This window comes from Staurois parvus, unplaced genomic scaffold (genome assembly GCF_062004578.1).
Source record: "Staurois parvus isolate SC_StPar_1 unplaced genomic scaffold, SC_StPar_1.0 ptg000152l, whole genome shotgun sequence".
Classification (NCBI taxonomy): domain Eukaryota; kingdom Metazoa; phylum Chordata; class Amphibia; order Anura; family Ranidae; genus Staurois; species Staurois parvus.
In genome coordinates this window covers 1,136,208-1,156,761 of record NW_028317948.1, presented here as the reverse complement: position 1 = coordinate 1,156,761, position 20,554 = coordinate 1,136,208, and the positions used below count along the sequence as shown (strand labels likewise).

The 20,554-nt window shown below is 39.5% G+C and overlaps 1 pseudogene; it reads left to right on the top strand.

Moving 5' to 3' along the window:
- LOC149463767 (uncharacterized) overlaps positions 1-20,088 on the top strand; it is a 40,290-nt pseudogene extending 20,202 nt beyond the window's left edge.
- Positions 20,089-20,554: the final 466 nt, after the last annotated feature.

Sequence of the window (20,554 nt, the reverse complement as noted above, 5' to 3'; positions counted from 1 at the left end):
CCTCCTCCTCCCCCCTGTTCCCCCTTGTACAGTACCTTCTTTCTGCCACCTCTCCATCCCTTTGTAAGCTACCTCTGGCTGCAGTGCCGCCCCAGAGCCACAGCGCTACACCCTGTATACACACGTGTGTAGAACTAATGCCATGTAGGACTACATAACACCATGACCCCCCTCTCATCAGCAGCTGGGCCTGTCCAGGGAAGCTGGAGTGCTGTAGTGCAGGGACACCCTGCCCTTCACCTCCCAGTGGAGGAAAGAGCTGTAGGAGGGGCCCAGCATGAAGGAGGTGGTGCCGAGCAGGATCCAGAGGAGGAAACTGGCACTGGAATGGGTCTTCTCCTCCTCCCAGCCCAACCACTGCTGCTGCAGGGCTGACTCCTTACCCTCCAGTGCTCCCTGTAGTAACCCCGGCAGCATCGCCAGTACCCTGGAGCCGGGCTCCACTCTGCGCCACCTCCAGGATCACCTCCTACCCTACAACCGGAGTTGGGACATCCGGGATGGAGAGAGACAGTAAGGACCAGACCGGGAGGCTACCAGAGGACACCAGCTGTCCTGTCAGAGGAGTCCTGTGCCACCAATGAGTGCATCGACCAGCTACTGCACCCTATCAGCACCAAGGACAGCGGGCTGGCCAAGGTGAGGAAGAGCTGACAGCAGACTGTGAGTGATTTGGGGGAAGATTGGGGGCTGTAATCATCATCATCCTGGTGCAGAGTTTACCATCATTGTGGCTGCACTTCACTGATCCCGCTCTGAGCTGTCTGGGAAAAGTGTGCTTTGTTCTCCATCTGCAGTCAGTACAGGACACACAGACAGGGAGCATCCCATCAGGGACTCTGCTTGGCTACCTCACACCACTGACACATGCCATTGCAAGGGTTAAAGTGGTTTAAAATTTCGAAGTTGTATTTTTTTTTAAGGGGGGGGGGGGGGTATGAGTAGCTGGTCTTACCTAGGGCACAAAATAGTCTAGCACTGGCCCTGTCTATATACCTACTCTTGTAGTCCTAGTATCAGGATGTGTATGATATAGGTGTTCAATATGCATTATCTTAAGTCTTATCTTTTAAATGTACCATGTAATTATTTATTTGCAATTATCATGAATAAAGACCCTTACGGTCTTATTCATAATGAATTTCATCACCAGTAAGTATATCTACTTAACTATTTTAATTGTAGTTAGAGATGAGTTGTCTTTTATTGATTCATCTGTATGTGAAGTAGCACGTGTTTCTTACTTAGATAAGCACTTGTCATTTCATAATGTCACAAGGAGCTCCTTTGTTGGTTGGTGTTTGATATTGCTACCATGGTAACATGGAGGGTGCCATGAGTTAGCTCGTCCCCTCCCCTCCTCCAATTGTTCAAAAATACGCATACAAAGATGGCCCCCGTTACGGCCTGAAGAGGGAGCACGCATGCTCCAAACACCACCATCTCCCGCTACCCACATGACCAGAAGTAACATCAGATTCGCCTTCCTGGTGTACCTGAGTTCTCAGGAAGCGCTGGGAGCCACCACTGCTGCTGACAGATGCCGGTTTACTCCGGACCACAGCGGATAAACTAATTATAAAAAGCGATCCATTACCATTAGTATGAGTTGTCCATAATTTATTTTGAATAAATGGTTTTAAACTTGCTGTCCTTAGATGGCGCCGCTTCTTTCTCCACATTTTTTGCACAGAGTCTCTTCTAGCTCTTCACAAGCAGGCAGCCTCTAAGTCAAGCAATTCATTATATGGACTGATATTTGTATTATAAGAACATTCTCTGTATCACAGAAGGACTCATATCAGTCATATATATTTGTCCTTTGTTATTCCACAACATTGCAAGGACCACTTCAGTCTCCCCTGAGTGCGCCAAATACCTTATTCTCTGTTTGGCCCCCACAGAGCCCTTATCTCAACATCAAGTCTGTCTGGGATTGCATGGAGACAGGAGGATTTGAGGAAGCTTGCAACCACAGATGTGTTGTTAGTTTTCCAAGATGTTTGGAACAACCTACCTGCCAAGTTTCTTCAAAAACTGTGTGCAAGTCTACCTAGACGAATTTATGCTGTTTTGAAGGCAAGGGGGGTAGTCACACCAAATATTTGGATTTGATTTGCATATCTCTTCTGTTCATTTACTTTGCATTTTGTTCATTAGTAAAAATAAACCATTAACACTTCTATTTCTGAAAGCATTCTTTAATTTAGAGAATTTGTTCACACCTGCCTATACAAACAGGGCTTGACAAATTTGCTTTGAATCTAGGAGCCAGCTAAAAAGGAGCCAGGTGCCTTTAATTGCATGTCAGGCAACAGGAATTTGACAGCAAATTGACAGCCCCATATATTCAGCAAAGAGACATTTCAGTCCAGAAAAGAGACATCCCCTCCAGCAAAGAGACATCCCCATATAGTAGAGACATCTCCTATATTCTGCAAAGACTGCCCAGTCCAGCAAAGAGATATCCCAATCCAGCAAAGAGATATCCCCATATATTCAGCAAAGAGACATCCCAATCCAGCAAAAAGACATTCCCATATAGTAAAGAGACATCCCCTTCAGCAAATAGACAGCCCAATCCAGCAAAGAGACATCCCCATATAGCAAAGAGACAGCCTGATCCAGCAAAGAGACATCCCCAGCAAAGAAAAAGCCCAATCCAGCAAAGAGACATCCCAATATAGCAGAGGGTTATCCCCTCCAGTAAACAGACATTCCTTCCAGCAAAGAGACAGCCCAAAAACATCAGCTCAGCTTACATGTATTGGAATTGTGTAGCAGCAATGTTGCACTTACACATTCAATGGGCAGGCCAGTCCACGAAAGCTTCCCCCTTCCTCTTTATGGCCACTGACTAACTAAGTTGCAAACCAGGCTCTAAAACAGGAAAAGAAAACAACAAAATGTGCCCCAAAAGACAAAAAAGGGGAACAGAAGAAAGGATGATTTGTTGGCATACAAAAAGTCAAATAAGGACACAGTTGTCCAGGAAATTACAATGAAAGGGTATTAATATTAATGACAAAGTACAAACAGCACAGTCAAAGCAAGTCAAACCAAAGAACAACATGGCTTGCAATCTTGTGTGGTATAATACAAATCAATTCATTATAGAAACAGTAGTAAAGGAATTTGATCTATAACAGCATATCTAAGCACTGCAAGTGGAAAAAAGAGTAATAGAAAGAAAGAAAAAAGAAAAAACCAAAACATTAAAGAAAGAAGAGAAAAGTAGTAGTAATTGTCAGGAATGGCATACCAATAGACAAGATGACTCTTCTGGATAGACTTCCATGCACAGGCTAATACATCTTCCCTCTCGTGCTTGCAGAAATGGGTACATGCTAATGCGCATATGCACGTGCACATTGGTGCTCGTACCCATGTGAATACTCGTGCTCGCAAGCTCACGCGTGCACTTGTGACAGATGCTGGCATACTGGCCTAGTGCTTAGTATCAGTGCTGCATTGTCTTCAGCCTCCTGTGTGTCCTGTGGTCCTGTATCCTGATTCCAGTTGCTAACCCGGATTGTCTCCCCCCGAACTCATCCTGCACTGAGCTCGACTTGTCCTCTGACCTCCGTCTCTCTGTCTGTTCCATTGGCTTTTGCTCCACTGATCGGCTTCCATATCCAGCTTGTACCTAGACCACGCTTCTGCCTGTGCCCTGTACCTGATCCATCCTGCCTGGGTATGACCCTGCCTGTTGCTACTTGCCTGCTGCCACTGGTACCTGCCTACCACTCTGCTGATCCTGACGATCTTCAGTCTGCTACCAGCCACTATCTCATCTACGTGCTGTCGCTAGTATCAGTCTTCTTCAGTCTGCTGCCCAACTGCCTGCCAGTCTGCCTGCCTTGCAGAAGACTCCTGGTGACTTCACCTGCCTAGCATGGACACCTGCTCTGCTGCTAGCAAGACTTACAGGCACTTGTTTCATTCTGCACTCCTGCACCTTCTGTTTACACTACCAGGGGCCTTAAGTCAGAGGTGTAAGAGAGGCCTTCCTCGTCATATCAGGCTCTGCTACCAGGTACATGATAATAATGCAGTCATTAGCATCATAAGTAACAGAACATAAGTATATTGTGAGTTTAGATGTAGCCATATACGAGGCTGTAGGTTAAAGAAATGCAATACTATTAGATCTTAAGGGGTAGTCATCTAGCTTTAATGTGGGTAATTAGTACTCAATAATATCTCAAGTACCCATCAACAATTTATAATCTTCAGAGTAAATAAAAATGAACCGGGCATTTCAGGTTTTATGATACTGTAAGTATTCAGGCAGTCATTTATCATGGCTAAAGTCTCTTTCATAGAGTGTATAACACCGACCTCATGAAGCCAGTCCTTGATATATGGGACATAAGCTGTTTTCCAAAACCTAGAGATTAATGCTTTGGCGGCATTGAGCATGTGTTTCACTAAGAAGTGCTTATATTTTTTGAGAGAATATGGAGCAATGTGAAGTAAGCAGCATATGGAATTTAGCCTCAATTTTGCCTCTAATTCTTGAGACAAGATTGCATATCTGCTCCCAGAAAACAGTGATCAAGGGGCATTGCCACCATATATGGAGCATGGTGCCTCCGCTTTGTTTATAACTCCAACATACATCAGTAGTTTGTGGGTACCATTTATGAAGCTTGTTAGATGTGGCATAGTCAATATACATGTCTTTTTCCATTGATCGGCCAACATATTCATATTACGGGCCTTTTTCTCAATAGTATTTGAAATTATCACTCTGTGTATTGGCTTTAATGGGAGCCACAAGTATTTTAGTGAAGTAGTTTTGCGGACCTTCGAGGCCTTGAGACAGAGTGTTTTAAAGTGTGTGGGGGCCTTAGAAAAAAAGATGTTTTTGTTTGTGGTTTAAAATATAATTACGTAATTGCAGGTACATCCACCAAGGAATTATGTAGCCTCCACAAGTATCTCGTAATGCTTCTCAAGTTTTTATTACACTCATTGTACACAATGAGAAGCTAACAGTAGGGAGCTGTTCTCTGTAACAGGTATTAAGTTGTTATGCATGCATGGTGGACATTCAGGATTATTCGCAATGAGCTACAGAGTGCCAGGAACTAGGCAATACAATAAGTAAGGAATATAGACTTGTAGGATAGCACTAATGAGTGGGTGTTTAAGTTTGGTAGGGTAATTGTTGAATCCTAGGTAAGTATTGAAATGGTAATGAAGTGAAACAGCTCTCAAGTGCTATTCAGTCCCTATTCTGTGTATGGCAGTTCCAATCTATGAATATATATATATATATATCGGGACATGTTATATTTGTATCAATTTTAAACTATTATATTATTATTATTATAATACAGGATTTATATAGCGCCAACAGTTTGCTCAGCGCTTTACAACGGGAGACAATACAGCAACAATACAGTTCAATACAAAAGGGATAGGAGGGCCCTGCTCCTCGGAGCTTACAATCTAGGATTATATGAATTGACGAGTTTTGTAATCTGCATAGAACACTCCACCCCTCCATGGGGGGCTTGCATACTTAGCGGAATAACCCTTATGCATTGTTGTGTAATGGTCTACATTCAAATAATAAAGTGATTTTGATTACATTTTTGTTAGAGTGCCTTTAAAGTATGCAATTTGGCCTTTTTTTATTTCCTTTTGGTTCATTATACTAACAACAAAAAAACAATACTCATCTCAGATGGATGAGGTAAGATAAAAAGAGAGGTACCATTGTGAGAGATTAGAAGTCTCATGAAAAAATAACAATAAAGAGGTTCATTGTATCAGTGGATCGTCAATTTGCTTGCGGGGATAAGAGTGAAAATAGTAAAGTGTAAAACAAGAAGAAATACTTCCAACAAATAGGATGATTGTTTCAGGAGTCTTCTCTAATCCTCGAGATTGCAGGACTGCAGGATTCGTTGTATTTACTTTTTTGTGTGGTCTTTTGAGAGGAGTAAATTGGTAAGGCTGGATTGCAAGTTCCTGCTGGCAGTTTGAAATCCTGGTACCATTCTGGGAGATCAACAAATGGGATCTGCAAACTCTCACAGAAGTCATGTAACTCCTGCAGCATTCTAACTGTAAGTAAAGCTGTTTACCATTAAGTGTGACTTGTAAAGCAAATGGAAATTTCCACCTGTAGGAAATACGTTTCTCTCTAAGGACCTCCAGCAGGGGGCGCAAAGCTCTTCTATTATTCAAAGTGATAGGAGAGAGGTCCTGAAAAAGTTTGATACTGTCTACATTGAAAGAAATAAGTTCATTTTGTCTGACTTTAGTCAAAATGTCCTCCTTAAGATTGTAGTTTGAGAGATAACAGATTATAGTCCTGGGAGGTGCATTGTCTGTATTCCGAGACTGAAGACCTCTGAGCATAATCCAAATCAATCTGTGTATCAGTGTTTCTCTCAAGAACATTATTAAAGATCTTTTGAAGTGCAGATTTAATTTGGTCTGCAGCTACAGACTCAGGGACACCTCTCAAACTCACCTTATTTCTTCTCCCCCTATTGTCTAAGTTCTCTAGGTGTCTGTTCACGGAGATGAGGTGCTTGGAGTGGGTCTCAGTGATATTTTTCAGTCTGGAGCAGGGGCGGACTAAACATTTGGAAACTCGGGCACTGCCTGAGGGCCGGGGGCAGTAGGGGGCCCCATGAGATGCCCCTGGTACCTTTTTCATAGGCTTTTTAGAGTTTGGGCAAGGACACAGGGGCCCCATGATCCCCTATTGCCCGGGGGCCCCATGAGTTGTCAGACCGCCCCTGGTCTGGAGACAGCTTTATCCCTCTTTCTGCCCATTCTCTCAGCAGCCGCAAGTTGGTCCCACATCACACGTAGATCAGTCTTTAGATCAGTGATGGCTGCAGTCAGTGAGTTTTTATTGTCAGCAGCAATTTCTGTCATGCCTGCAAAGGTTAAAAGGTGGTCAGGGCACACTGGATCCCTTACAGATTCATTGGATGTCAACAGGGAGTCCTCACTGCTGTCCTCCTTGTGGCGAGTGGGCACCATCTTGCCTGCAGCAGAGCCTCCTCTGTAAGCCAAGTGTGATTGGAAGATCTCCGGAATATAGTTGGCAGATAGGACAGTGGAGGAACGCTTTGAGGGGGAGTACTGAGCAGACATGGGCAATTTAGCCATAGCTAGAGCTGCTGTGGACTGAACTGTAAGCTGTGGAGCCGAGAGAGTCCCAGAGCTCTTTAAATGTGCCTCCTTCTACTTAGAGCACCAAGCCACGCCCTCTTCTTTTTAAATTTATAAAAACAAAGATTTACAAATAAGGGGATTTTATGTTGCTTTTTAGTGCTTCGGTGTTGGTGTTTATTTGTAAGTTCTTTTTAATTTTTTTTTCTTCAGCAGTATTTGGGAAATTGGGAATCACCCATTACCATCATGCATGTGTAGTGCTTACCCCTGCAAGCAATGCTGGTGATGATGAGTCCTCTGTTCTGCCACAACTCTTTTAACTGCTCAATCCCCACTGACATACATGACTTTGTCATAAACTAAAAAATATTTACACTGTAAGACTTAAGAATTAGTATACTACTACTATATGACAATGCACAAAAATGAAGCCACAAGCATCATGGTGATAAAAAAGGTAAGTATATTATGGCAGATGCAATTAAACAAAGTGTAAATCAATGAACAAGTAATTACACAGATTTAAGGATACCATAATAGATAAATGGTCAATGACCCACTTTCACTCTAAAGAACTGTAGCAAGGTTAAAATGAACTATAACTGATGCAACTAGAGTCTTTAACTAACTCAGAAGAAAACAAAAGGGTCCTTGTGTGCTTCTTGTGTATACAACCCCAACAGTGGGTGGCTGTATGTGTTTCTAGTGGAGGGAAACTCCTGAAGGTAATAGAAAGTATCTAAGGCTTAGTAGTTATTATTGGCCGGCTTTCAATGGGGCCCTTCTTTAGTTGGTGCACTGCCCTTTAAGAGTGTGGTTGGATGATAGGAGATAGGTTGTAAAGTATGACCATCTGTTTTTGGACTAACAGTGTGTGGTGGGTGTTTAGGATGTGCAGTTCAGCTCACCCCTTCCTGGCAGATGGCTAATCTGATCCCAATAGCTTGGTGATCAGCAATTTTCAGTGATCAGATCCCGATCTCTCACACTAGCCGCCACTATAAAACTCAGTCTCTAAAGGCAGCTCTAGCAGGCTTAGGTGCAGATGCATCCCATCTCCCTGATGTGGGTGAACAGGACAGCAACATGTTCTCTTAGCTCCTCTCTAATGGCTCAGATCCCTCAGATGTGAAGCATAGACCTTGACAACAGGCCTGTACCCATCACTCTCTACCCTAGATTACCTCTTTTTGGAGGGAAACTGTGTAACTTATATGTGCTTCACTTAACATATAGACAAAGCAGATGTCTATCTAATTTATTAATGACCATGTATTACCTCATTCTTGGATGCCAACAGTGTATGTGTTTAAATATAGGTATACAAAATGTAAATGTCATTCATGAGTTGAAGTATCTAACCAGTTTTCTTTTATGAAACTGGGGAATCATCCTAGCTTAATTACTTTATGTATTGTGCTAAGAAATTTGTGGTATACTTTTTAAATTGCAGGTGTGGAAAATAATATGTGGGACAAACCATACAGCAATAGAGAGTCTGTATTAGGGAATCAATAAACAATACTGAAATTTCCTATCGCAAACTTAATACAGCCAAGCACTTTACTTTATTTAAATATTTTGGTTGTGCTTCGTGGGCAATAACAGGGCATTTAGGCCAAAGTGAGGAGGCAGCTATGTAATTTATTTAAACTGCAGGGAACCTATATGGATTCTGGTTCTTTGTCGTCTAAATATTCAAATGTTCAATGTTTATTGTTAAAAAAATAAAATGTGCACAATATACTTCATATTCTATTCAGCTGTAACCATTACAAATTATGTTTTTTTTTTGTAATTGTTTTTATTATTTCTCTTATGTATGACATGTTTATGTGTTGATTTTTCAATCATTTTGCTCTTAGCCTCATTCTACCATCCCTTTTACAGCATCATATCACAATATCCGATGCTAATTTAAATAATGGTTCCATTCATTTACTCTCTTATAAATACAGCATTTTCTTTTCTTGAGCAATACAAGTCAAAGCTTTCTATTTCTGTCATTGTTTTGTGTTTTTTTCTAATGCACCTCTAATTATTTAGCATACAAAAGAACTGTTATTTATCGCTACTGACTAATATATCAAAAATCCATTTAAAAAAGAAAGCATCTTATTACAACCTATTATATGAAGCTCCAGTCTTCACAATATCTTTACAAAGAAGGCTGCACATTGAAAACATCAATCCTTAAGAAACAGTAGGAAGAGGTAAAAGGGAAGTGGTGGTGAAGGGGAACGAATGAAGAAGAGACAGAAAGAGCTCTAATTCATAACAATATGTGATATCCCATTCAAAGTCCACACCCTTAGGGATGCAGGTATCTAATTGAAATATCTAACAGACCTCTCTCCTACTTAACAGTGAAAAGTGGTCACTGCTTTGAATAAGGTAGTCTACTATTTCAATAAAAGGTACTTTGAAATCTATGAAATTTTACTAAATGTGTTAATATATCTAGATGTCCTATCAACATATTGTTTTTGCACATTGTAAAGGAGATTACATATATAACATACTGTATCTCATCTTGCAGTTGTAAAAAGATTCACTGTTTGTGCAGGGCACAACCATATGGGGATCCCTAAAAAGGTGCATCTGGAACAACGTGTGGCTTCACACCTGTGCATACCTGTATTACAAATCCAAGCTTCATCAGATTTCTTTGACTTAAACAATCTTGGGGATAGAACATTACCAAGTGAAGGTGCTCATTTTGCTACAATTAGATTCCCTAAGGGAATGAGCTTTGAATGGGATATTACATATTCTTATGAATAAGATCACACACACACCTTTCCTTTTCCCTTCTCGATGTCTCCTTTTACCCTTTTTCACCTCACTCCTCTCCTTTTTCTTCCTTTTACTTTTTGCCCTTGCTTCCTTCCATGTTCAATAGAATATTTCAAATTTCCTTAAGAATATGTTCTTTTAAGAAGCAGTATCTATTAACTCTCCATGCCTTATTGGGATCCTGTTCATTCATCCACTTCTTTAAATAATATATTCCATAATTTTAGATTTCATATATATTAAAAGTTGAATCAATAGGAGACAGAGGATATACACTTTATATTTTAAGGGGATGGAGGGGTTTGATGAATAATTTCTGTATCACTTTTGTATGACTGAAAATTTAGTTTTGACAGTCGCAGCAAGGGGCTTTTTGTTCTGTTCAAAAGATTCTTATTCAGGTTTTCAGAGTTCACAGGCAACAATTTGTTGATATTGGACACTGTTTACAATAGACTAAGGCCACCTAGCATTTCAGCTGGAGATCATAGGCCAATAAATGCAGTATATGGGAAAAACAAGGTGCCTCTAATATAGTGGTAGAAGAATAAAAAAAAAAAAAGACAAAAAAAGTAAGTAGAGTGGTAACATCTAGAGGATGCTGATTTAGGATTGCTAAAACTGGGTCTGGAGTCATAACATCTCAGAGAGAAGTTTAAAAACGTTTCAAAACGTGTGGGCTACCATGCACATCCACCAGGTGTGTTCCCAAATCTTTGCAGTCCCAAATGCACTCTGAAGAATAATTTGGTATATTTTTAGAAATACTCATTGGAACCAAGTACCAGTGAGAGAGGACCTTGTATGAGGCTTCCAGCATGGCAGCATTTACAGAGCAGGACTTAGTGGTCAGCCAAAAAGCAGTAAAAACTTCAGGAACAACAGTGACACCAAGGTCAGACTTACACTTACTAACACAGGTAGGAGGCTGTGGGAAAGGCTTGGTAAGCATTATAAGATATACAGTAGGGTTGAATTCTGACCAAGAGCATGGGGGTCTTTCTCACAAAAATTTTCAAACATGGTAAGCTGAACCATAGACAATGAAGAGGAGGAGCAATCCAAAAAGAAATGCTTAATGTGAAAGTAGCGCAAAAGGTCTGCTGACAGAAGTTGAAAGCGCTGACATAGCATTGGGAAAGGAATAATCCAAACAGGGCCTGCTAGTCACCAGTGCAATCTACTCAGCTTAAAAGAGACTTATGGGTGTTTTTTTGGGTTTTTTTTAGAAATCATACTTACCTAGGTGGATGCAGCATCAGTCCAATGTTGCATCTGTCACCCGACAGCTCTAAATCTGAGAACTGAGCGATCAAAGACCACTGATTGCTCAGCTTTCAGTATTCTGTGAGCATAGAGCCAGAGACTGTCAGTCTCTGGCTCTCTGCTCTGCCCTTCAGGAGTTTACAGGAGCACTGGGCTGTGGAGGGGGCCGGATGGCTCAGGCTCTCAGTGGATAACTAAGACACTGGGCCAGGTGCTGGTCCAGGTTCCTGTGTGGATCTAGACCATATAGCTGGGATCTTTCCCCAGCCTGGGCCAACTCTGTGTCATCAGCCAACAGCGGGCATCATCCCACTGTTGGCTGAAAATGGATTAAAGGAGTGCAGAACGAACTGCATTCCTGTGGTCCACAGGAGAAGTACAGCCAACGAGCTGGCGACAGCAGTGTAACCCTACGTTGCCTAATAGTGATCAAAATGTGTCCCTCAATGGATTCAGAGAAAGGGATATCACAATGACTACAAAAATCCTATTATGTTGTACAGAATTAAAATTGATGTATTGCTGTAAAGTTTATTTCCCTTTCACCCCCCAGTTTATACTGCTAGCCAAGTGCACTTCTTTGACAGGATAAAAATGCTGTCTCACTACTTCATAATTCTGGGCAGCATTGTCACCCTCACATCACCCTCGCTCACAAGTGCTACAGTATGATGTACTGATTCAGTAGGGGGCCTAACTATCACCTTTAATAGCCAAGCTTGTAACTTGTCTATCAGTGGCTGGACACACATACTACAGTACTGAAGACATTGGTGAGTGGGGATTGGAGTTGAGGCAGTGGCTGGCATGTAACTAGAAGCTGATGTGCAATCACTGCATAACCCCTCCCCCTTATCCATCAGAATGTTTGACAGGTATTGTGATTTCTTCTAATAATGCAAAAGGGGTAAAAATTATTTATAATTAAAACTGTGTATATTGTCATTTTTGGGCTAAACACACAGAGGCACAAGTGATTAATGGTTTGCTATCACTAAACATGTAGCTGCATGTAGTAGCAACTATATGCACCAATTTAGAGTACCATGCTATCAGCAACAATTTATCATTACTGCATGCTACACTCCATTGTTCCCTATGTGTAACAATTGTAAAGCACTAGTGATTAAATGCAGAGTAATCATGGGCCTTTTGAGTTTTTACTGACAATAATATGTCGTGTTGAAATTGCCTATAAATATCATAGTTACATATAGTTACATTGTTGGTACAGTTGAATAAAATTGCCTATAAATTTCATAGTTACATAGAGTTACATTGTTGGTACAGTTGAATGAATGTGTGTGTGTTTGTGTATGTTTGTGTCTACCATTTTTCACTGTCCCTGTACACTGTGTTTACTAAGAAACGCTACTAAAATGTTTAAAATGTATCTAAACTTCCCACTGACACCACCAACTGTGGAAGGGAGTTCCACATTCTTACTGCTCTAGCAGTAAAGAAACCTTTAGGCTCCATGTACACAGGACGTTTGGAAAACACTTCTGAATTATGGAAACTGACTGCTGGAAAACGTAGGTTAAAAAACATCTGTTTAGCCACGTTTGCATACTGCGTTTATGCATGTTTGCGTTTAGAAGCGCTTTTTAAAGATAACATCAGGAGACCTTCCCAAATACCCAGAATGCACTGAAAAACAGTAAAAAATTAACTATTTCAGACATTTTGAGAGAAATAGAGAGAGCAGAAGTAGAGAGAGCAGAATGTGTTGAGATGATCTGTCTTTTCTGGTTGTATTCACTATGGATCCCATCATGAGCATAATGCAGCACGTTCTACCACTTTTATCCTTCACGCAAAACTTGGAACTGACTGCGCTGGTGTGCTAGGTCCATTTGAATGCATGGAAAACGCTTTGCATGTATTTCTGATTATGAAAAAAAGGCTCTGGACAGCATTTGGATATGGAACAGTTAAAAAACGCTTATAAACGCGGTTAGCCACATTTACACACATTTACAAGTATTTGGCGTTTGAAATGCTGATAAAAATCTACTGCTGAAAGCATCTTTGGTGCGTTCAAAAAACTGACTGTAAACTCAACTACCTGTTAACTACTGTAAATGACATAGTGTACATGGACACATAGGAAAACATTAGGGAGAGTTCAGGGGCTGCTGAAAAAATGCAGAAAAGCTCCTAAACGTGAGTTTATCAGCTGCAGTGTACATGAGCCCTTAAGCAGTAAGATTGAACCACCACTCATCCAACAACATTGTTTGGCCCACATGTCTTAGGTTAAATAGTTTTCTCCCAGTGATATAGCTACCATTTAAAAATGTGTATACTGTAATCATATCGCCTTTTTAGCGTCTCTGCTTCAAGGGAGAATTAGTTTGATATTTGTAGTCAGTCCTCCATCCCCTTTTTAACTTTCTTGCCCTTCTCTGGACTCTCTCCAGTTTGAGCACATCCTACCTGAGGATCAGAGGCCAGGACTAGAAAGCATAGTCAAAAAGGGGCTGAATCAGAATTTTGTAAAGCGGTAGAATTATAGTTTTATCTCTTTAGTAAATACCCTAATAATAATAGTCTGCTAGCTTTGCTTGCTGCAGCTTGGAATTGCATGCTATTGCTAAGTCTGTGATCCACTAGAAACTCCAGATCATTTTTCATCTTTGATTCTCCCAAAGGTTCTCCCCCTAGTGGGTAACTTTCATTCATATTTTAGCTCCCAAGTGCATTACTACCCACCCTTCTATTTTATCGAGGTCTTCTTGTCTTCTTGTAAAATCCATATAGTTCATGAATAAATTAAGCAGAATTGGTCCCAGGGCAGAGCCCTGGGTCACACCTCTCACAGCTCCAGACCATCCAATCAATGCCAAATTACTTAATTTGTAAATTAAGCATGTCTGTGGTACTGTATCAAATGGCTTTAAGAAACCTAGATACACTAAGGCGACAGGCCTTCCTCTATTTAAATTACAGCTTAAAGGTTGGTCTGACAGGAATGATTCTTCATGAATCAATGTTGGTTACTACTAATAATGCTGTTCACATCAGCAAATTATTAGATAATAGACATGTGCCATTTGCTTCATTATGAATCAAAATGCGGACTCAATTTTCCTTATTCAAACTTCTGAATCACAATAGTAATGAATTTCAATGAATCCAAAATAAGTTATATTGAAATGAATTATCTGAATTTGAAATTCAAAAATGAATTTAGATCCAAACTAGAAAATTAATTTGAATATGAATTTGAACATGAAAATTAATTTGAATTAAAAATGGAAACATATTGCAATAAATACAGTAAGGTATAAAAGTGAAATGAGATGGTTATTCCTACTTAGGCTGCTTTATGGAATAGAATAGAAAAGATTACAGTACAATAAAACAGAACTGAATAGAAAATAAAAGAATAGAATAGAATAAAACAGAATAGAATAGTAAAGAAAATAACAGAATAGAAAATAATAGACTAGAAAATACAATAGAATAGAACAGAATAGTGAAGAATAAAATATTAAAGAATAGAATAAAATAAAATATATAGAATATATTCGTCTTCCACAATTCAAATTTAAAAATTAATTTGAAATGGAAACATATTGCAATAAATGCAGTAATGTGTAAAAGTGAAATAGAATGATGATTCCTATCTAGGCTGTTTTATGGAATAGAATAGAGTACAATAGAACAGAATAAAATAAAATAGAATATAAAAAATGTAAATACTATAGAATAGAAAAGAATAAAATAGAACAGAGTAGAATAGAAAATAAAGTAACGGAATAGAATTGAATAGAAAAGAATAGAAAACTAAAGAGAATAGAAAAGAATAGAACACAATAAAATAAAATTAATATAGTCATCTCCCGAAATTCAAATTTCAAATCTATTTTAAAAAAACAAATATACGAAACAAATACAGATATTCCAAAAATGAATCATTCTAACATAAGGAATATGATTAAATGTAATTAGAAATTAACTAAAGAATCTGAAACAATTTTTTTTATTGTGCACATCTCTATTAGATAAGGTCCCTTATCATTCCTTTCAGTAGTATTGATGTTAGGCTTACTGGTCTGCAGTTTCCAGGTATATATCTTGGCTCTTTTTTGAATATTGGTACCACGTTTGTTTTGGCTAGTCGGCTTGTACCATTCCAGTCAGTAAGCTGTCCTTAAAAACTAGAAACAATGGTCTAGCTATTCCATGATTAAATTCTTTGAGGGTTCTCATGTGTAAGCCATCTGTTCCTGATGATTTATTGACATTAAGTTTTTCTAGTCTTTTATGAACACTGGTTTCTGTCAGCCATGAGAGTACATTCAATATAATGTTATCAACATTGTTGTCTCATTTATTATACCCCTCCTTTTTGTTTGGATAGCTGAGAAGAAAAACATATTTAACCCCTTCACGCCTAAGGGTAAAACAAATCTTAATGCCTAAGCACAATTTTGCAACATTGACATGTGTTAGTAAAACCGTGCATATCATCACAACTACTTTGTACATCTAGGTGGATTATACCTTGTTTTTTTTTTCACAACAAATTGGACTTTCATTTGGTGGTCAATTGTAATGGATAGCTCCTGATTGTTTTTTATTATCAAAGGGAAATAGTATAAAAAATATATTTTTTAATTCAGCTGTGTGTTTCTTGTTATTACCATAACCTACCACCAAAGAACAACCCAAAATAAATTTTACAGCTCTTGACAATCGCAGCGATACCATATATGTGTATGTAATTTGTTGTTTCTACCCGTAGTACAGCCCAGAACCAATAGTGCGCATTTTGTTTTTTTTTCTTACGTAAAGCACATTGACACTGACACTATCTGACACTGATACCAATAAAAAAAAAATCCTGAACGTTGACCCTGACCTTAACCCAAACACTTACCCTAGCACTGAAAATTTATTTTTTAATATTTATTTATTTCCTTCTTTTCTTTAACACACATTTTTCCCCCCTCTATGCCAGGAGATAAAGAGATACAAGGTATCTCTCTCCTCTATTCATAGAGTGGAAAAAAAACAAGGGGGGCAGGCTGTACAGTGACTGATCACTGTGATAGCCAATCAGAGGCTATCACAGTGATCATGTGACCCAAAATCGGGAGTCCCAGGTCCCGATCGTTAGAACGGGACCCGGGGCTCTCAGTGACACCCCGATCTTTTGTGCTGGGAGTGTGCTGTGTGGCACTCTCCCAGCACAAAGACAGGTACGCAAATATGTAAAAAAGGTGCGCTCCATGGAAAAAGCCCAGTTCATATTCGTGTGACGTCAGTGTCAAGGGGATAATACAGTTGCCTTCTTCCTGTCACTTTTAACCAACTTCCCCTTATCATCTTTTATGGGGCTTATATCTTCTGACCTCGATTTCCTGCTATAAATATATTTGAAAAAATTGTTGGGGCTTCTTTCAATTTATTTTAGCCACCCTGATCACATTCTTGCATTTCTTATTGCATTCTTTGTAGTTTTGGAATGCCAATGAGGCCTTTCAGCCTAATAGTTTTTTAAAAGCCATTTTATCCTCATTAATATGCCTTTTTATGTTAGTATTTAGCCAACCAAGTTTAACTTTTTTATTTTATATTTATTACCCAGTTAAATGCACTGGCGTATGTCATTGTTTAATACATCCTTAAAATGGAACTTTAATTATAAAAATTGGCAAACAGACAAGGTTTTTAATGCAGAAGAAATATACCATGCCTCTTCTGCAAAGTTGCTAACCAGCCTGTCTGCCACTGCGCAGCTCACAGTAGCATTTTGACATTTTGGCAATGCTAAGCAAACTGCACAGGGGCTTATGCGTGAGAGTGACATCATCTCTGCTTGACTAATTAAATTAGCTGTGGAATTATTTCTGGGCTGAAGATGTCAGTGCCTTACAAGGAGCTAAGGGAGGATGCTGCACTGGAGTATAGGCGAGCGTAGTTCCCACTTTTCTTCAGTGTTCTTAGTTGCAAGAATTTGATCCCAATCAATATCATGTAACATGCAGCACAGCTCAGTGATTGCTATTGCCTAAATGATCCCTTCCAAATCTACAATCAGCTCTGTGTTGTTTGTATTTAGTAGGTCCAGCAAAGCATTACTTTTGGTTTGGTTTCTACCATTTGACACTAGACACGTGGGTTTAATTTCATAACTAATCGATTTTCGGACAAAAATGTATTTTTTTGAAGATTCAAATGTACACGAATCTTTGAATGGACATACAGTAGTAACATATAAATACATAAATATATGCAGCGCTAAAAGCATCAGTAAAATGGGATAAAAATATTAGCCAAAAATGGTAAACAATAAGAAACGAGCCAAGTATAGATAGCTCTGGAAGGCCCTAAGATCATTGATGCCAACAATTTCATAAATTAATAAGTCCAAGGTGCCTGTGGTGATATTGGTGACAAAGTCAATCTATCCGATAGCAATAAGGCATGGTGAAAAATCTGTGACTCCTGTGGCTGTGAAAAATGGATGTTGATTGCACTAACCAGATAGCGCAATCTCTTGTGCATTGGAGTATATTAGGACCTATTCCTGGTCATCTGGATCTGGAACACTGCAACATGAAGTGTCATCAGGCCAGCAACATCCAGGTAACACACATCAGAAGGGGATAGCCCATCTCCAGGTATTCTGTCATCAGCCACCAGGGGGATCACACACTTTCTCATATGTTAGGTCAGCAGAAATCACCTTAGGAGAGGGGGGGCTCGCAGAACAAACATGCCCTGAGATTGCACCAGTGATCTGCTGATTGCGGATGCAATTCTTTAAAGGCTCCCAATTAAAAAAAAATACATGCACATTTTTTACCTGCAAGAAGATGTGTTTTTTATTTTTAAAGTGAACTTCACCTTTAAATAATACAAAATTATATATAGTAATAAAGGCAACTTTTTCGAAGTCATAAGCTGCTTTAGATGCCTCTTGCATGAGCCCTCACCACCATCAGTCCTGCCGCTTCTGCTCACTTTACTCCCAGTCACAGTGACAGATCTTGAGTGCTTCTAGACTGTTAAGCTGCAGTATATTACATTTTTGTTTTTAAGTGTTGTTATGTAAGCAATATGTAGGGTTAAATGTATAGCATTGTGTAAAAAGAAAGCTAACAGACACAAAAATTCAAATATGTTCATTTATTTAAAAGAGTAACACGCAAAGAAAATGGCTTAGCTGTGGTTAAAAGATGTTCAATAAATGCTAAGAGACCCTATTTATCTTTTTTAACAGTTGGTGTTCAATGACCTCCAGACACAAACTTGCACAGAATTTGTTGTGGTTGAAAGCTGGCGGATGCCTGGGTACAGCATATATAGTCAATGTAAAAAGTAATTGTACCCACTTTCAATCGTTGACAGAAGAATTTTAAACTTTACATGGAAAATTCAATGGTATAAAAAGTGCCAAAAAACACCTTCATCCAAAAAGCATGGTTGCATGATGTATAACATATGATAATGTTTCTTTTTTATGCATGCTCATAGCAAGTTATGCTTGTTTCCCTTATTGGTTAGCCATTTGTTGTAACTCACCAGCTAGTGAAGCTTTAGTGGCTTTTCTACCGCCACAGTTTTTTTTTTTTTTTTTTTTAACATATACTTTTTTATTTTGCATAAAAAATATAAAAAAATACAAAACCAAACAAGTCTGTTTGGTACATAGCACATAGGACATGTCAAAATAACACAGTGCATAAGCAGCAACATTTACATTTGAGAGCATAGATATCTCTCTGATATAATAGATCAAACTGCAGAATGGCCCAGATTACATACCCTTGAAACTCAGAATAGGATGAATCCCAACTCTGACACCACTTCAGACCTTCTCAAACTGTAGAACGAGCTACGTAATTTGCTATTTGATCAATATGACAAATATCTCCGTAATTTAAAAATGCACACTTACACAAACGCAAATAGGGCAGGTAAATTTCTACCACACCGGATCAAAGCCCAAAGAAGAAAAACTAGAATATCTCCTTTGATCCACCCTCTATCTAAACATAAAATTATAAACCCACAAGATATTGCAAAAGTTTTCGTGGATTACTATGGATCACTCTACAGCCTTAAAGATGATAAACAAACTCCTCAGCCCTCCGTCTCAGAGATTAATAATTTTCTATCTTCTATAAATTTTCCAATCTTATTCCCTGATCAATTGTCTGGACCAGGGGTGGACTGACAACTCATGGGGCCCCCGGACAATAGGGGATCATGGGGCCCCTGTGTCCTTGCCCAAAACTCAAAAAAGCCTATGGAAAAAGGTACCAGGGGCATCTCATGGGGCCCCCTACTGACCCTGGGCCCTCGGGCAGTGCCCGAGTTTCCAAATGGTCAGTCCGCCCCTGGTCTGGACTCAATTCCCCATTTACCTTGGAGGACAGTGTGAAGATCATAGAAGCCCTACCTAGCGGTAAAAGCCTAGGTCCAGATGGGTTTTCAAATGAGTATTAGAAAACCTTTAAGCATTTTTTATCTCATCTTCTTAAGATGTTCACCTACACGGCATCCACAGCCACATTTCCCCCGGAGATGCTGAAAGCTTACATTGTTACTTCACCCAAACCTGGTAAAGACTCAACCACGCCATCTAACTTTTGGCCTATATCACTCCTCAAGTCAGATGTAAAGATCTACACAAAACTATTGGCACTCAGATTGATGGATGCCATGCCTGCTCTGGTGCAGCCTGATCAGACGGGTTTCACCAGGGGGAGACAGACAGCTTATGCCACAAGGCAACTTATAAAGATTATTCACTATGCAGAGAAGAACCGGCTGCTTTCTGTGCTACTCTCCATTGATGCAGAGAAGGCTTTTTTTTACAGTGCACTGGAAATACGTGTCCCTTATCCTGTCAAAATTTAGATTTACTGGTAATTATTACTACCGCCTTTATGGCACAGTATTCCTGCCCATCAGCACAGGTTTACACCTCTAACATGTTGTTAAAATCTTTCAGTATCACCAACGGTACAAGACAGGGATGTCCCCTTTCCCCTTCTATTTTCAATCTAATGATAGAGCCACTTGCTGAGACATTGCATACAGATCCTAGGGTTTCTGGATTCTCCCTTGGTCCTCGCCCCCACAAAATAAATTTGTTTGCGGATTATGTCATTCTGATGTTAACCGACCCCTTAACCGCTCTTTCAAATGCTCACAATATACTAAATCAATATAGTCAGCTGTCTTATTACAAAGTGAATTTTCCTAAATTGTTAATACTGGGAATTGGAATAAGCCCTACTCTAAAAAATTATTTATAGAAAATACTTCCCTACACTTGGAGTAATAAGGAGATCCCTTACCTAGGCATCATACTAACGCCAAC